Source organism: Lepidochelys olivacea (assembly GCF_965140295.1).
Source record: "Lepidochelys olivacea isolate rLepOli2 genome assembly, chromosome: 2".
Taxonomy (NCBI): domain Eukaryota; kingdom Metazoa; phylum Chordata; order Testudines; family Cheloniidae; genus Lepidochelys; species Lepidochelys olivacea.
The window spans coordinates 168,851,129-168,867,880 of NC_140412.1; positions in this window are offsets into that span (position 1 = coordinate 168,851,129).

The following is a 16,752-nucleotide window of genomic DNA, read 5'->3' on the forward strand; positions in this document are numbered from 1 at the left end:
ATGTAACAAAAAATGTACAATTTTTAAATCACACTTTCACCATAAAGAGATTGCTCTACAGTACTTGTATGAAGTGAATTGAAAATACAATTTCTTTTGTTTGCCATTTTTACAGTGCAAATATTTGTAATAAAAATAATACTATAAAGTGAGCACTCAACTTTGTATACTGTGTTGTAATTGAAATTAATATATTTGAAAATGTAGAAAAACATGCAAAAATATTTAATAAATTTCAATTGGTATTTTATTGTTTAACGGTGCTATAACTACGATTAATCACAATTAATTTTTTTAATCATGATTAATTTTTTTGAGTTAATCAGATTAGTTAACTGTGATTAATCGGCAGCCCTAAGATACATATATACACACACAAATATATATACACACACACACACACACATTGGTGGTAACAAAACAAAAATACACATTTTCCAACCAGCTTTAATTAATAGATTTCTAATTAGCCTTTGAATTGTAGCTAAGGTTCCAACACAGAGAACCTGTGTATTCTATTATAAAATAGATCTTTTCTTTCAGCAGATTACTAAATCAAATTTATTTATTTAAAAATAAAAAGTATCTTGCTCTGACTGAAAAAAGTGAATTAAAAGTGTTAGGCAAATAGACAGACCATATGGCCAGTATCAACCATGTTATTTAGGCTTCTCATGTCTACAGTACAAATCAATGGTGCAATTCCTCACTCATGACAAATCTCTGTTCATTCACAGTCCACTTCTACCCCATCTGCTCCATCACACTGGTTAGCACAGACACTGAATATGCTGTATGGCTGGATAAGCTAGCATAGATCTCTCTGTGTGTGAAGTGCAGAGTATTTATTAATGAAATGGTCAATGTGGGGCTTGTAGTATGTGAGATGTGCTCAGACTTGCTATTGCATGCTGTCTGAGCTTGATTGCGGAAGTGTTTTGACCCACGAGAGAAGTATGAAAACACATAAGTTTGCAGTTACTGCAGCCAACAACTGTTAATGACATTCAAGGTGGTGAGTGGTCTGCAACTGCAGCAGATGAGAAACCAGCTATTTACCCCTGGAGTACTGCATTAGACAGGCGGCAGACACTGAAGTCCTTAAATATGAAACAAAGTGTAAAACCATGACTTGCAATTAGGATTGTACCAGCATGGATTGTATTTGGCGGAAGGACAAGTAGTGGAGACAGTTTTCATTTTCTTGAATCTCAGTAATTATATAACACTCCTATCAGAGACTGTTCTGGCTGAAAATTCTACTAAATAACTTCAGTTCTTTTTATCCAAGGATCTTGAACTACTTTCTAAACACTAGTCAAGCTCCACAACTTCTCTGCGAGGTATACGAGTGTCATTATATCTACTAAGAAAGGAAGATAGAAAATAACCGTGTGGGTTTGGTGGGGCTACCACCCTTTTGGCAGGTGGCAACAGTCCTGCTTTCCTTTTTAAAAGAAACTTTCTATGAACATTGCAATAATTACTTAGGACCTGGTTACTCCTATTGAAGTCAATTGCAAAGCCTAATGGCTAGATCCTGCCCAGAAGCCACCTTTAATCACTGGTGGATCCAGTATCTCCATGATGCCCAATAGCGATTCTTGTGACAAAGAATTGTCATAGCAGCTGTTCCTTTCTTCTTTGTAGTTCCTTGGTGTATGGGGGTGTGGCTAGAGAAAAAAGCGGTGGGCATGTTCATCCTTATGCCCCAAAGTCCATGGCCGCTTGGGCTGCTGGCAGCTGGCATAGATTAAAGCAGTCTCAAGGGTGTTCTAAGGTACACCTGGGAGAAGCTCAGCACTAGGATGACCACATGATCAACACAAAGATTGTTTAAAACCATCTTTGCTACCATTTAGCTCCTTGGCTACAGCTGAGGCTCAGGGCAAGCAGAACTGGGTGCTTCACTACCATATTCACAAACAATGGTGTATATGGAAATCATCTAACAGGATAGCTGTCTACCAAAAGCAGATAGATTTATAGAGTAGGTAGTTATCACTCAAGTTGTTAGGATTTTGAACATTAATAATTAAGAAATCAATTTACAGTTTTTAAAATTCAAGGATTTAACATTTACAGCGCAACCTCATTTATACAACGTGTTCCAGGGACATTAGCAACATTGAGATAAACAGAGCCTTGAATGACCAGGGAAGCAGCAGGATGCTTACTATTTATTTGTAGAGATAAAAGTATACATGATATTATAGAGAGATGCAGCATGGTCTAGTGCATTTTGCTCTGGGCTGGGAACTAGGAACAGCTGAGTCCCTGCTTGAACTCTGATGTTCTCTGTGACCTTGGGCAAGCCACTCAGTCTCTGTACCTCAATTTGCCCCATGTGTAAAATGAGGGGAATAACTTAACTAACTTATATAGGGGCTGGGAGGTTTAATATTACTGACTATCTTATGGTGCACCCCGCAGAAAGGGCAATGATTATGTCCAGCATGTCCCTGCATCCAAAGGGTTTACAGTCTAATTTAGACAAATATGAGACATCAGGGAACAATTCCAATATGATGTTTTTGTAGCAGGCATTGGGGAATTGATTACCCTACCTCCAGAGGAGCTTTTCAAGGATTAAAGTGTGTTTTAAGAAAGGATTTGAAGGAGGACAAGGGTGTTGTTTGCCTCAAGAGAAACAGAAGGCAATTTGAAATGTGTAGAGGATAATATGAAAGAAGGGAGAAAGATAGGAATAAGGACAGATTTTTACAGGGACTTCTTCCCCAAGGAATAAACACACCGATAAGTTTTTCTGCCAGTATGATCGTGGCTCAAAGGTTACACTTTTCATCTGTGAACACAAAATCCTAGTCTAGATTTATGAGCAAGTGGACCCTGCCTACATCCCTGCCCTGTCACAGAGCATATAAAGAAGGGAAACAATCTCACTTCAGGTCACTGGAATCTTACTGCTCATTTGGGTCAGAGTCTGCAATAATTTAAATCGGCCAACAGACCTGCAGTGGAATGGCACACAGATCCCAAACTGAAACCACAATATGATAAAAGGCTGTCCAGGGGCCCGGGCTGAAAGAAGCAAGGAAATTTGAAAAGGAACAGTTTGCCTGGTTTGGCTGGTTGAACAGAAGCTTCGTTTTCAGAAACATGATACTCTCTCACAGATTTTTAACACTTCAGCATCAGATCTTTGCAGCTTGGCCTCAATCTATTTGCAGGTTAAACTGAATCTTTTTTCACCGTCTAAATTAATACTAAATCAATCTCCCTTCAGTGCACTCCCCAGGCGCCTGGTAAGGGGCAGATATGACTAAATCCTATTAATGATCACAGTGCAAGATGTTATGATTATTGATCATGCAATATAGCTGAGGTTTAAGAAAGGAAAAAGGCTGGTTTGCACTTGACTCTGTTACAGCAAGAGAGATAATGACTTTTATAGGCAGGAGCTCCAGTGGATTCTCATCTGCTGTTACCTGTTTGACAGGGCAACTCAGTCTGAGCAGCACACTCGGGGAAGATGGATTTGCCGTTTTGCTAAGAAATTTTGAACTGTCACCCTCAGGCACTGCATAAACTTACACAAATGGTTTCCAGACACTACCCTTCGAGGATGACATTTATCATACTAATAGACCTTAACCCAGCTTTAACCCAGTCAAGAACACAGACTTTCTGGAGAAGAAGAAAAAAACAGCTTTCCTACAGCAGGATTTAACTGTCGTGCATACTGAATATATTAATACAAACATATATATGTTCATGAGAAATATTTGGGTATGTTATGTGTCCATGTTTTACTCTCTCTCTCTCTGCTTCTGTTTAGCAGAGACCCCTTAAATGAAAGACCACAGGTAACAAACATTACATATGGATAAATGCCTCTCTTTTATGGTGTCTGAAGTGGAACTGAAGCATCCAAAACCAGAGTTTAAGCCATGTATCAAACAGAAGCAAAATCAGATACTTTTCAGAGTTTAAACCACATATGTATGTGTGTGTGTGTGTAGACAGAGAGAGAATACATCAGCTGGATTTCACACAAAACTGAATATTGAAAATCCAGCTTGTTATTTGCCTTGAATAGGTACAGAATAAAATATGCTCATGTGAAGCATATATAGGTAGTAGTGCTGAGTTTTCTTCCTCTAGAATGTATATAATGGAGACTAGAAAAAAAAATCTTAGGCTGTCTGTGCTGAATGTTTCATTTTTCTTAATGTGAACTTAAGAGGGCTGTATGAGTCTTTCCAACTTTCCTGCATTTTTCCAGGCCATTAAGTACCAGCTACAGCGGAGAGTCAGTGATGATCATGATGATTCAGAACAGGTGACAGACCGCAGCGATACTGCTGAATGGTTTTTACAGTGCCTTCAGGTAAAGCCTTTGTGCCTTAAAATAATGGCAGTTGAATTAAGTGGCATCTGAATGTGTTGTATCCCCCACTCTTGCACTTGCTTGCATTGATCAATCCTGTGGTTGAAGTGGGGCATGGATTATGTAATGCTCTTGGGCACAAACTGTTGTCTTTATTGACCTTTTAAAATTTCTACCTTCAGAGATATAAAATAAAGAACTTGTAACAGAAATGCACTCCGAGCATCAGCTATGAGAACTCAAAGATCTAGAAAGCCTCCTTTCCTACGTTTCTCTTGAACTCTAACCTGTTGATATTCTATAGCACCTATCATTGCAGTGTCTAGATAGTGCACTGTGGGCCACGTGGAAAGATCTACAACAGGGATTAGCACCACACTGGTATCCAAATGAAGCACAGGGAATACAGCTGAGGTTTAAGACCCAGGTCTGATTTACCTACACTCCTTGGACCACAGACTTCAATCTGAGCAGCATATACCCAGCTATTCATACTTCAGGATACATACACAAAGTACTAGATAGCCTTTTTAGGGGGGACCTTATAAGTCAAGACTCGTCACGGACATTAATATCCTGATTCTCATGTCCCTTGCACTAGTTTCATAGTGTTGTAACCCCATTGACTGCAGTGGAATTAATCCTGTTTTATCAGAATCAGGCCTCAAGAATCCAGCAGCACTTCTGGTGGGGGTGTGGGAGATGGCACATTTGATCTCATTTATGCTGGTGTCAGTCCAGAGTAACTAATATCTGCACTTCAATTATCCTATGTTTAAACCAGAGTACTTAGAATCGCACCCTTCAGCAAACAGAAGCATATTTCCTTTTCGATGGTACAGAAAAGGAACAGTAGGTTTCTTCAAAAGAATTAGTTCCTGCTCCAGCTACAGCATTACATATTTTTTCCACGGACTTCTTTATTTTGCCAACCATCATAATCTTTTTTTCAACATGTCCATTTTCATCCTTTTTGTCTCTCACTAGGACTATGTGGATGCAGTATATGATTCTTTAAATAGTCTACATTCTTCTTGTATAACTTGCAGTACAGGTCAGTGAAAGCAGGAAATTATTTCAAGGCAGATACAGTTCCTTAGAGGTAAATATAATCTCGGGGATTATTTATTGATTTGTTATTTGGTGTGAACTCTTTGCCTTGAAGATAGGTGATCTTGTATTTATTAAGGATGTGTAGAAAACACAGAGACATACTAGGCCATCCAATACATGTCTATGGTGAAACTCACAGCAAAAAAGGGACAAAGGCTCAGGAATCTCTGCATGGCTCACAACAAATACATACATGCTCTTTTGAGGAGGTTGCCCAGGAGAGAGGGACAGAGGGAAACACTTTCAAAAACATCCAAGTGACAGGCTTTTTAAGTCCCATTTTCAAAAGTGACTTTGGTGCTTAGGAGCCTAAGGGTTTGCCTACAATGGTACCACAGTCCGCACCAGCAGGAATGTAAAGTCTAATGCACACTAGTGTGTCACACACTAACTGGCCCATGTGGAACCCACTGGTGTACATTAGAAGTTCCCTGGTGTGTACTAATGTAGTACTCTTTGAAACGGGACAACATTAATGAGGACTAGGAAACTTTTAGGCACTGTATAGACAAACTCTGAGTTTCATTAAAAGCCAATGGGACATAGCATTTTAAGTGCATAAATCACATTTGAAAATGGAATTTAAGAGCCTTACACTTGTCTTAGAAAAGTTTACAAATAGCTTCAGAATCTTACAAAGCTGAGGGATCCATGCAGAAAGGAAACACTAACCCAGAGGTGCTGATGTCCCTCTTCTGTACTTCTCTTCCTATCCCTCATAGTATGACCTCTCTATCTAATGCTAATGTCTGTGCAATATGACCTTCCTCTGAAGGGGTGGTGGTGGTGGGGGGGAACGATAACAGGGTAAGATAGAGGGTAAGATAAAGGTATGAATATTAACTCCCCTTCATTACATTTTTACTACTACAAATAAATTTCACCCATCATAGTGAGTCCACAGATGGAACAATGCAACGACACAACAGCTGTTCATCTTTGTAATCTATGGCATTACTGAGGCGTCTATTCCCAGGGTGGGCTTCTGCTTTTCAAGCAATATGCGTGAGGCAAACAGACAGATGTACCAATTTAAGTCAGTAGTGTCCTAGTTACACCTCAATTTCCCTTTACTTAGAATTTTTTCTTTTTCAGATAGAGTGCAACAAGGTCATATATGGAAAAGTGTGACACTTTCTTCAGCATGGGTGCCAGTTTCCCTCTGTCTGAAATAGGAAGCATGCCAGAAGCTGGCACCAGCTCTGCAGGACCATTGCACTTTGCAGATGAGTGCATTGTATACAATTAAATTCAGATACAAATTCATGGTCAGGGGCCCCAGACCAGGCTCTGGAGCTGCTGATTTGCATTGGCATGTTATCACACTTCCCTTGGAAGGGCTAATTATGGAGAAGAATAACTGCTGATGCTGGAATCAAAGTTTCCAGCTTTCTCATCAAATGCTTAGCCACTGAAGCAGCTGTCCTCTCTCAGGCCAATAAAGCAGGGCTACTAAGCTGAAGAATGACTATTCCGCAGGTGATTTTCTTATATTCTTCATCGTATCCCTGTTGAGCTACCTTTCCCAACTGGGTCCCCAACATTTCTGGTTCCAGTTAGATTTGACTGACAGATTTCCAGTCTGCTCCAATTCTCCCTTGCAACTTAGCTGACATTTGCTATGTCCTGACTTGCCAACTTTAACTAGATTTCCAGGAAAATTGGAGCAGAATAGGTTGATGTTTGTGTGTTAATGTTTTGTGTCAGGGGAGTGGAGGCAAGGCCCTAGGTGTCTTGACAGACCTGATGAAAGTGTTGATTAGAGTTAAGCCAGATTCTCACAAAGTGAAGGGCAAGCACATCTACTTGTTAGTGCTTGACTACAACTATAAATAAATAATATATAATCATAGGTTAAGGATCAGGAAACAATTTTTAAAGCTTTTAGATTCTATGAAATAGGAAGAAAGCAACATCAGAATGGAAGGCGGACAGGAAGATTGACTAGGTCTGCCCTTTTTTTATGTTAGCTAGTATTATATATGAACCAGAATGCTTTGTACTTCTGCTAAGCAGTATAACTATGAACTGTATTCCCAGGATGCTTTGTACTCATGCTAAGTTTTGTTGTGAGATTTACTGATAGTTCAAACATAACATTCCTAAACAGTACATACATCTTACTTCTGACATACTTTTCACATAGAAAAAACAAAGACTGGAACAGGTTAACTGTGTGCAGGTATAGTTAGTGCTACTTGTATTCTGCAGTCTAGTAACATTTGGCATGTTATTGTGTACAGTTGATATGGACCTCTTTGTACCCTTAAAAATAGGCATGAAACTAAATGAGAAAGGGGGAATACAATGTATTAATGTTCTGTCATAAACAAGTGGGGCATAAATATGAGCAGAATTGGGTTCATTACTTTGAAACAAATTGCAACTGCTGCAAGCTTGTTTGGTAATGTATGAATGTCTCAGTTTGTGATTTGTCTATGTTTAATAAACTGACTGAGCCAAGTTATCTGATGTCTTGTTAATTGATAATCTAAATGGAACCACTAATATTAAGTCATTTATACCGCATGCTACATACCCTAAAATACATTCAAAAGCATTTGATACCATCCAACATCTTTGGAGGATATCGGCAGACCTGAGGATTCCATAACATCTCATCAAAAGTATCTACCACCACCAAGAGACTACAGTGTCAACAACAGTAGGCAATGGTGAGTGGTTTTCTACTGGGCAGGGTGTGAGACAAGGGTGTATGGTGCCCCAAGCTTCATTAACACATATGCAGAAATTATTATGTGACTAGCTTTGGAAGATTTTGACAAAGTGGAAAGAGCTGGGATTTCCATCACTGGACACTTCTTAACCAACCTCAGATATGTTGATGACACAACTCTTTGCTACAACAACTGATGTACAGCAACAAATGTTGGAATCTTTAAAAAACAGTTAGTGAGGAATATGGACTGTTCCTGAATGTGAAAAAACAAAATGCATGTGCATTGACACAACAAAACAGCATGCAATGATCATAATTAACAGACAAGCTGTAGAGACAGGAGATTAATTTAATTATCTGGGTAATATATGTCCAACCGAGGAGGCTGTTCCAAAGAAATTGGAAGAAGACTAGGGATGGTTCACTCAGCAATAGCCTCCATTAAGAAAGTGTGGCAAAACCATGGCATCTTGAAATGTATGAAGGTGCAACCAGTGAAAAACCGGATTTCTTCTATAGCAATTTATGGATGTCAATTGTGGGAAGTTAATGCTGCTGACTGAAAGAAAATCGAAGCTTTTGAAATGTAGTATTGGCAAAGATTCTTGCCTATCTCCTGGATAGAAAAAAAAAGATGAATGCTTATGCTAGAAATATTACCAGAGAAAAACAGACCCTGATTTCAGAAATCAACAGATGCAAACGTATGTACTTTGGTCACATTGGGTGTAAAGATAGACATAACCTTGACAAAGTTATTATGGAAGCAGAGTTGGAGGATTATCATAGTAGGGGACAACCAGAGAGGAGATCAAAAGATGCTGTGTCATAAATATAAAGGGAAGCGTAACCACCTTTCTGTATACAGAACTATAAAATCCTTCCTGGCCAGAGGAAAAACCCTTTCACCTGCAAAGGGTTAAGAAGCTAAGATAACCTCACTGGTACCTGACCAAAATGATCAATGAGGAGACAAGATACTTTCAAAGCTGGACGGGGGCGGGACAAAGGGCTCTCTGTCTGTGTGATGCTTTTGCCAGGAACAGAACAGGAATGGAGTATCAGAACTTCTGTTAAATTAGTAAGTAATCTAGCTAGAAATGAGTTAGATTTCCTATTGTTAAATGGCTGGTAAAATAGTTTGTGCTGAATGGAATGTATATTCCTGTTTTTGTGTCTTTTTGTAACTTAAGGTTTTGCTGAAAGGGATTCTCTCTGTTTTGAATCTGATTACCCTGTAAGGTATTTACCACCCTGATTTTACAGAGGTGATTCTTTTACTTTTTCTTTCATTAAAATTCTTCTTTTAAGAACCTGATTGCTTTTTCATTGTTCTTAAGATCCAAGGGTTTGGGTCTGTGTTCATCAATACAAATTGGTGAGGATTTTTATCAAGCCTTCCCCAGGAAAGGGGTGTAGGGCTTGGGGGATTTTTGTGGGAAGACATCTCCACGTGGGCTCTTTCCCTGGTCTTCATTTAACACGCTTGGTGGTGGCAGCATAGAGTTCAAGGACAAGGCAAAGTTGTACCTTGAGGAAGTTTTTAACCTAAGCTGGTAACAATAAGCTTAGGGGGTCTTTCATGCAGGTCCCCACATCTGTACCCTAGAGTTCAGAGTTGGGAAGGAACCTTGACATGGTGTGCAGCAGATCACTGGGAAGTCAGCTCTTGAATGCTCCAGGTTAGCAATGGATTGTGAAGGCTTCATAAAATTCTGCTCTGCTGTCACGGATATTCAGACACAAATAAATGAATGTACTTACTTATATATACACCCTTAATACTTGCCTCTCTTCTCTTTGAAGTAAAGAGTAATAACACAACTATGACAGACTGTGATTAGATCCATAACTATAATTTTTGTAAAGCATTCTACTAATTTGCTTGCAGTGTCTAAATCAGTGGTTCTTAACCTTTACTGCAGCCTGCACCCCTTTGGTTCTCAAAATGTTCTCGCACCCCTGATGAAAAATAGTTGAAGTAGGTCAGTTCTTTAAACCTAGATATATTTTTGTTTGTATATTACAGTATTAATGTTATACATTTAACGATTAAATACATAGGTTTGATGAAACAAAGTAGTTGTACTTACATGCCTGTACTTAATTTGTATTTATGATGATTTACCTTCTAAAAAAAAAAGCTGGCATGTCTTACACCCCCAGAAAGGGCATCTCACGCCCCCAGAGGGTACGTGCACCCCAGGTTAAGAACCACTGGTCTAGATCATTTCTAACTTACATTCATGCATGTTTGTTTTTGCATTTAACTAGCTCAACTAGCCACCTAACATCCCTCATTTCTATTTCTTTTGGAGTATATTAGGCCCCATTTAAACTCTCTCTCGGAATTTCTCCAAAGAACTGGTTTATATTTTTAAGGCATTGTTTGGCTAGTAAAATACTCGGTTTGGAGACCTCTAGAAAAAACTCAGGAGGTGCTTCGGAAGTGGTATTGGCTATTCAGTAAACAGCACTTTTTACTTCAAGTCAGTGCTGAACCATTTCCCCAACATGGTACTAGTGGACACCAGGCTGTTGGAGGAATTGTCTTTTGAAAGAGGTATAAAATGAAGGTTCTTCTGACCAGCTGTGTTTATTGAAGATCTCATGGTACTTTTTAAAAGAATGTGGGTGTTAACCCTAGTGTTCTGATTAAATTCCAACTTGGAGGATAACATTTTTATTCCACTGGCATAGTGATTGTATACAAATGAATCTCAATACAATTCCTGTCTAAGCTTTCTGTGTGGCATTGCTATGCATGTTAACAGTTGCCACTTTGATAGGGTCCATTTTAATAGTGGGCAGAATTGTGTGTATTTATAATCAATCATTTATTACAACTTTTAAATGTTAGAGATATGGCTGTTATGTAATATAAAAATGTAATCAGTGAATAAGCTAGCTCTTCCTGAATCATTCTGGTTGCATTCTCCTGTACTTTTATCATTTATAACATTTTTATAATAAGATGACCTGATCTGTGCACAATATTCCATGTGACCTCATATTCTAGTTCTGTGTGTCTGAGATGTGTTCCAGATACTACTTCTAAAAGTGATAACTGTAGTAATCTAATTTTATAAAAAATAATATCCTGCAGTTTATATCTAATACTTCTATTTTAGTAACCCAGACCTATAATAGTTTTTTAAACTACTGTTTAGTATTTTAATGAAAGTTTTAGTTTAATCCACCCCTATTTCTTGCTTACTCTTCTGTATTTTATGACTACCGAGGGTATAATTCACAAGATTAACTCAAATTATGTTACAAGAAATATTTTAGCTCCTGCTTTAAATCAAACTAATGCAGTGAGAAACGAAAGCCATTAATTTAATATCTATGCTGTACTGAAGATAAACCTGTATATTGAGTTTGGGAAAATTTTATAAAGATCAGCAGTAGTGGTGTGATTAAATTCCATTGTTTTTTTCCCATAGCCTCATTTTTTTGCAGCCCTGTATATTAAATGGTATAGACCACTAGCTTGAACTATATTTCTGTCCAGTCAAGCAAGAAGTCATTCTGAGTTAAATTTCTCCTGGTCTTTCCTACATACAGAGAACGAATTATTGCTTCTTAACACTGATTTTTGTGTCATTTCATTAACAATTTTCTTTCATCCCAAGTTACTCCCATTCCTAAGTACTCTCCATTTCAAATATGGGTTGTATAGTTTAGTAGTTAGATTAGAAGCTGGAATTCATAAGGTCTATTCTCTGTTTTGCCACAGACTCAAAATGTGACCTCTGGCAAATATATTAATCTTTCTTGGTCTACTCATCTGTAAAATGGAAAGACTCCAAATGATTTCAGTGGCCTTGGATCTGGCTGCCTGGGTGAGAGAGTCTGCCCACAGATATGTACCACAAATTGCTGCATGTCTGGTATGATTGGCTGTCATGCTTGAGTTTGTAGCAAGCCAGATTTGTGTAAAGTAACTGGCAAAACATTGTGTATAGGAGGGCAGGATGGGGCTCTGGGTACTGGGAAGGTAGAGAAGTTTGTCCCCTCCCCCAGTCTTTTTCAAAGGTTACTGTGATCTGTGAATAAAAATAGCGCAGCTCAATTTAGAAATCAAGATAGATTGATGCTGTTCCCAGAGTGCACAGATAGGCAGATTTTAAACTGTAAACCAGGAGCTCTTATCTGCTGGATTTTTTGTCTTTTCATTGCATCTATCCTGTGCTAATTTTAGGTCTGCATCCTTCGTATCCTGTTTTGTTTTTCCTCCCATTCAGCACTGATTTCCTATTACGCCATGCCCTTTTAGTACATATTTTGCTCTTATGATGCATCTGTTCTCATTTTGCTCCTGTGAGTGCCTAAACGATAGCTAAATTTGTCTGTAAGGATGAGTACTGAACAGGTGCAAAATAAGACCTAAAGTAATGAAACAGGAGGAAGAAATCAGAGAATCATTTTTGCTCAGTCAGGATTTGCTTAATATATGTAAAGCCATCACCCAGGCACTACAAGTTTCTTATTTATAGAGTTTGAAGAAAGTGAAGTCTTTTGACTTAAAACACTAAGGAAATTTGGAAGTGGGAGATGTTTGTTCTTTGTGGCTGATTGTCAGAGCTTTGTAAGCATAGTCTGGTGAATTTAAAGCCTAGGTCAGGGAAAGACTTTTTTTAATCCAAGGGGCAATGTAGAATATAAATGTATATAGGTTTTCAGAGAATAATTAGGTTTATATTACACTATCAGAAACTGCTTTGTATATTATTTTGAGCAATACATTTGTACAGAGATATATTAACTTATGGCACATGTGAAGTTATTAACATGGTACAGTATATTATACTGATTCTGATCTCACTGACATAGGTTTTTCATCTCCATAGTGCCACATCTCTCTGATGCTTCTCTGTCACATAAAGCACCTGTAGCCAGTTCCTGCAGAATACTTCCATCATATGGTATTATCCCTGGCTCTGTTCTGGTCCCGGTTTCTACCACCAGCATTTTCTACCCTAATCTATTCTGTAATGGTGTAACTGCCCCTAAAAAGCAGACAGAGCTTGAAGGACTAATGCAGAAATTCTTGAATGAAGTTCTTAGGCCTGTGTTATGCAGGTGGCCAGACTAGATCAGTGGCTCTCAACATTTCCAGACTACTGTACCTCTTTCAGGAGTCTGATTTGTCTTGTGTACCCTCAAGTTTCATTTCACTTAAACTACATGTTTACAAAAATCAGACATAAAAATACAAAAAAGTGCCGCAGCACACTGTTACTGAAAAATTGCTTACTTTCTCATTTTTACCATCTAATTATAAAATAAATCAGTTGGAATATAAATATTGTACTTACATTTCAGTGTATAGGATATAGACCAGTATAAACAAGTAGTTTTCTGTATGAACTTCTTCCCTGTCAAAAAGGGACCCTGGTGGCTCCAATCGGCACCACCGACCAGGCCATTAAAAGTTCTGTTAGCAGTGCAGTGCGGGCCTGGGGATAAGGCAGGCTCCCTGCCTGACCTGGTTTCACAGGGCTCCTAGAAGCAGCCTCCAGGTCCCCGCGACCCTTAGGCCCATGTGCAGGCAGGGAGGCTCTGTATGCTGCCCTTGTGCCCGCAGGCACTGCCCCTGTAGTTCCCATTGGTTGTGGTTCCCGGCCAATGGAAGCTATGGAACTGATATTCGAAGTGGGGGCAGGGTATGGAGCCTCCCTGGCCACTCATATGCCTAGGGGTCACGGGGACCTGGAGGCTGCTTCCAGGAGCCCTGTGAAACCAGGTCAGGCATGGAGCCTGCCTTATCCCCAGGCCCGCACTGCGCTGCTAACAGGACTTTTAATGGCCTGGTCGGTGGTGCTGATTGGAGCCACCAGGGTCCCTTTTTGATAGGGAAGAAGTTCCGGTCGAAAACCAGATGCCTGGCAATCTTATAGAGGGCCAGCAAAGGGCCTATGTTATGTATAGCCCCTCGCTCAAGATGGCCTTTTCAGCAGCTATACACCAGGCACAGCACTCCCTATGAAAAGGGTATTCTGACAGGCACCTTTACTTTTTTTAATTAGTAAGTTAAATTCAGAAAGTGCTTCTTACTGAGAGAATCCTAAACGTTTATGTCACAGTATAGTAGAGGCAAAGGGAGCTAAAGATAGAAAAGTCCACTTCGTGTGGCCCATATTCTCAATCTGAATCTGACTTTCCACCTATTTGATCCACCACAATGCTCATGTGGAGCAGAGAGTGGGAGGGAAACATTCACTGATGAGAATGGATACTTGAGACTAGATTGGGCTTGGTCTTCAAGTGTTTATGTGGAGAGGTAAGGGCACAATGAGACTTTCTGCTTGCACCCTGCCCCCATGCATGGTCCAAGCATAATCTTGGCAGCCCTTCCTTGCGTCCCTGGGGAGCAAGCCACCCAAGAGGAGGTGTGAAGAAAGCATGGTCCCTGTACTATCCAGAGAGCGTGTAGGCCTTGGGTAGCATTCTTTGCTGAAAAACATTACAGATGTAGGGGTGTGTATTTCTGAACTGAAACTAGATTTTTCAATGTCTCTTGCTGAAGCGACAAATTGAAAAGTATGTGTTTGAATGAATTCTAAATGACATTTTTAAAAAATGAAACTTTTGAACTGACATTTTTTAAAAGAACCATTTCAACAATTCTGAAATTTGTTGTGGCTGACACTATTAGCTGAATTTAACCCAAATTTGTGAATTTTAGTACCCCCAAAATGCATTTTTGGGAATTTACTATTTGCAGAAAAAATTTCTCCCTGCTCTACATGCACATTCAATAAAGATTTAAAAGTAAGCTAGTTGTTTAAACTGTTCGCCAGTATTACTAACACCAGCAATAGAATCAGTGATTGCAAAACACTGTCTGAATTCGCTTTACTTATTGAATGGGCAAGAACTTGCAGCTCTGCAATTTCACAAAGTCAGTATGATTAAAAAGAAAAACTTTTGTATTGTTATTTTTCCACATTTCCTAGTGTCTAGGACTATAGACAAATTGGGCAGTTGAGGATGTTGGAAACCATTACATTTTAATTTCACTTTCCTTACACAGACAAAAAAAGCTATTTTCTTATAAGTGCATAGAAATGTAAACAGGCCACTCTTTTTAGAAGCTGCTGAATACCTAAAGCAAAATAAAAAGGGCAATTCAGCAAAAAAATAAGTTCTTAGCTTCATTCTTCTCCTGCTGCCTTTCTAGGTTCATCAACCACAGTGCTTCCTTTTGTGTCATCCACCAGTACCTCCTACCTTTGATCACAGAGATCCCATATTGCTTAGACTCCAGTTTGTTCTATGCTAGTAATTCATGTTTGTAACCACTGTGAGCAATGGTGGAGCAAGGAGTTTTCCTGTTGGGCAAAACAAAGTCAGATACTATTCAGTCTAGATTGGTTTTCTACAGTTTTCCGTTTCTTATTTTCTACCTATGACAGTTTGTGCAAGTATGCATCTTTCAAAGTCCTTTGCAAACAAACATTCATTAGGCTTCACAATACTCTGATGGACAGTGGATTAAATGGATTACACCTGCTTTACAAGTATGCAAACTGATGCAGACAAATGAAGGCCAACATTTTCAAACTTAACTAAAATTAGGCACTTATACCTATATTTAGTAACCTTAACAACAAACCTGATTTTCAGAGATGTTGAGTATTCATAACTCTGAAGTCAATGGGTGCTCAACACCTTTATCTCACATCCAGTAAGCTAGGGATGTCAATCCATTCTCTAAGAGCTATCTTTCCTCTGTCTGCTTGACTGAGCCATATATTTCTAGTTCATGGTCAGATTCTCTTAAAGGAGTCTTTCCCAGTATGCTCTTTGGGAGGCTGGGTCTTTGCATTGTGGAGAAACAGCCATCTGACTTAAGATGGCCATTTCATTTTTAATATCGTAAGTCTGCTATTTCCACCTTCCTCTGACCCAGCTGGCAAGAATGTTTAGCATCTCATTTCCCTTTTTCTTATACATTCTTTACTTATTGTGGTGATCAGGAATGTCTATTTCTAGAAGGTGTGTATGTTTTGGAGGAGACCCACACTTTCAGGCTAAAAATCATATACATGCTCATGGTTTTTAGCGTGAAAGTGTGGGTCTCATTCCAAATGTACAATTTTGCACCTATTATACAAATAGATTGTCTTCCAATCTCTTGACTTTGTTGTAGTGAAAGCTTATTTCAAGAAGGGAGCTTATTAGACAAAACTTGCCCACTGTAAAACCTCTCTGCATCCAGAGATAGTATTTAGTCCTTAAGATAGTACTTAAGATAAAATCCTTAAGATAGTATTTAGTGTTTGTGCATGCTACTGAAGGGATACAAAACTAAAGGGTGATACATAAAAATACGAATATCAATGCTAAGACTTCTGTATTGTCTCTCTGTATCACCCCAAGATAGGTGAAGAAGCTGGTCAAACTCAAACCAGGAGACTGAGCTACACAGACTCTCATGAAGTTCTATGGTCTGTACTTCTGTATCGGAGGTCAGTCTAGATAATGGTCCCTTTTAGGCTTAAAGTCTACTGGCCAATTCTCTGCTGACATAACTCCATTTATTTCAATTGAAGTACACCAGTAGATATTCCAACCCTATGAATATAATTAATTGAGTGAA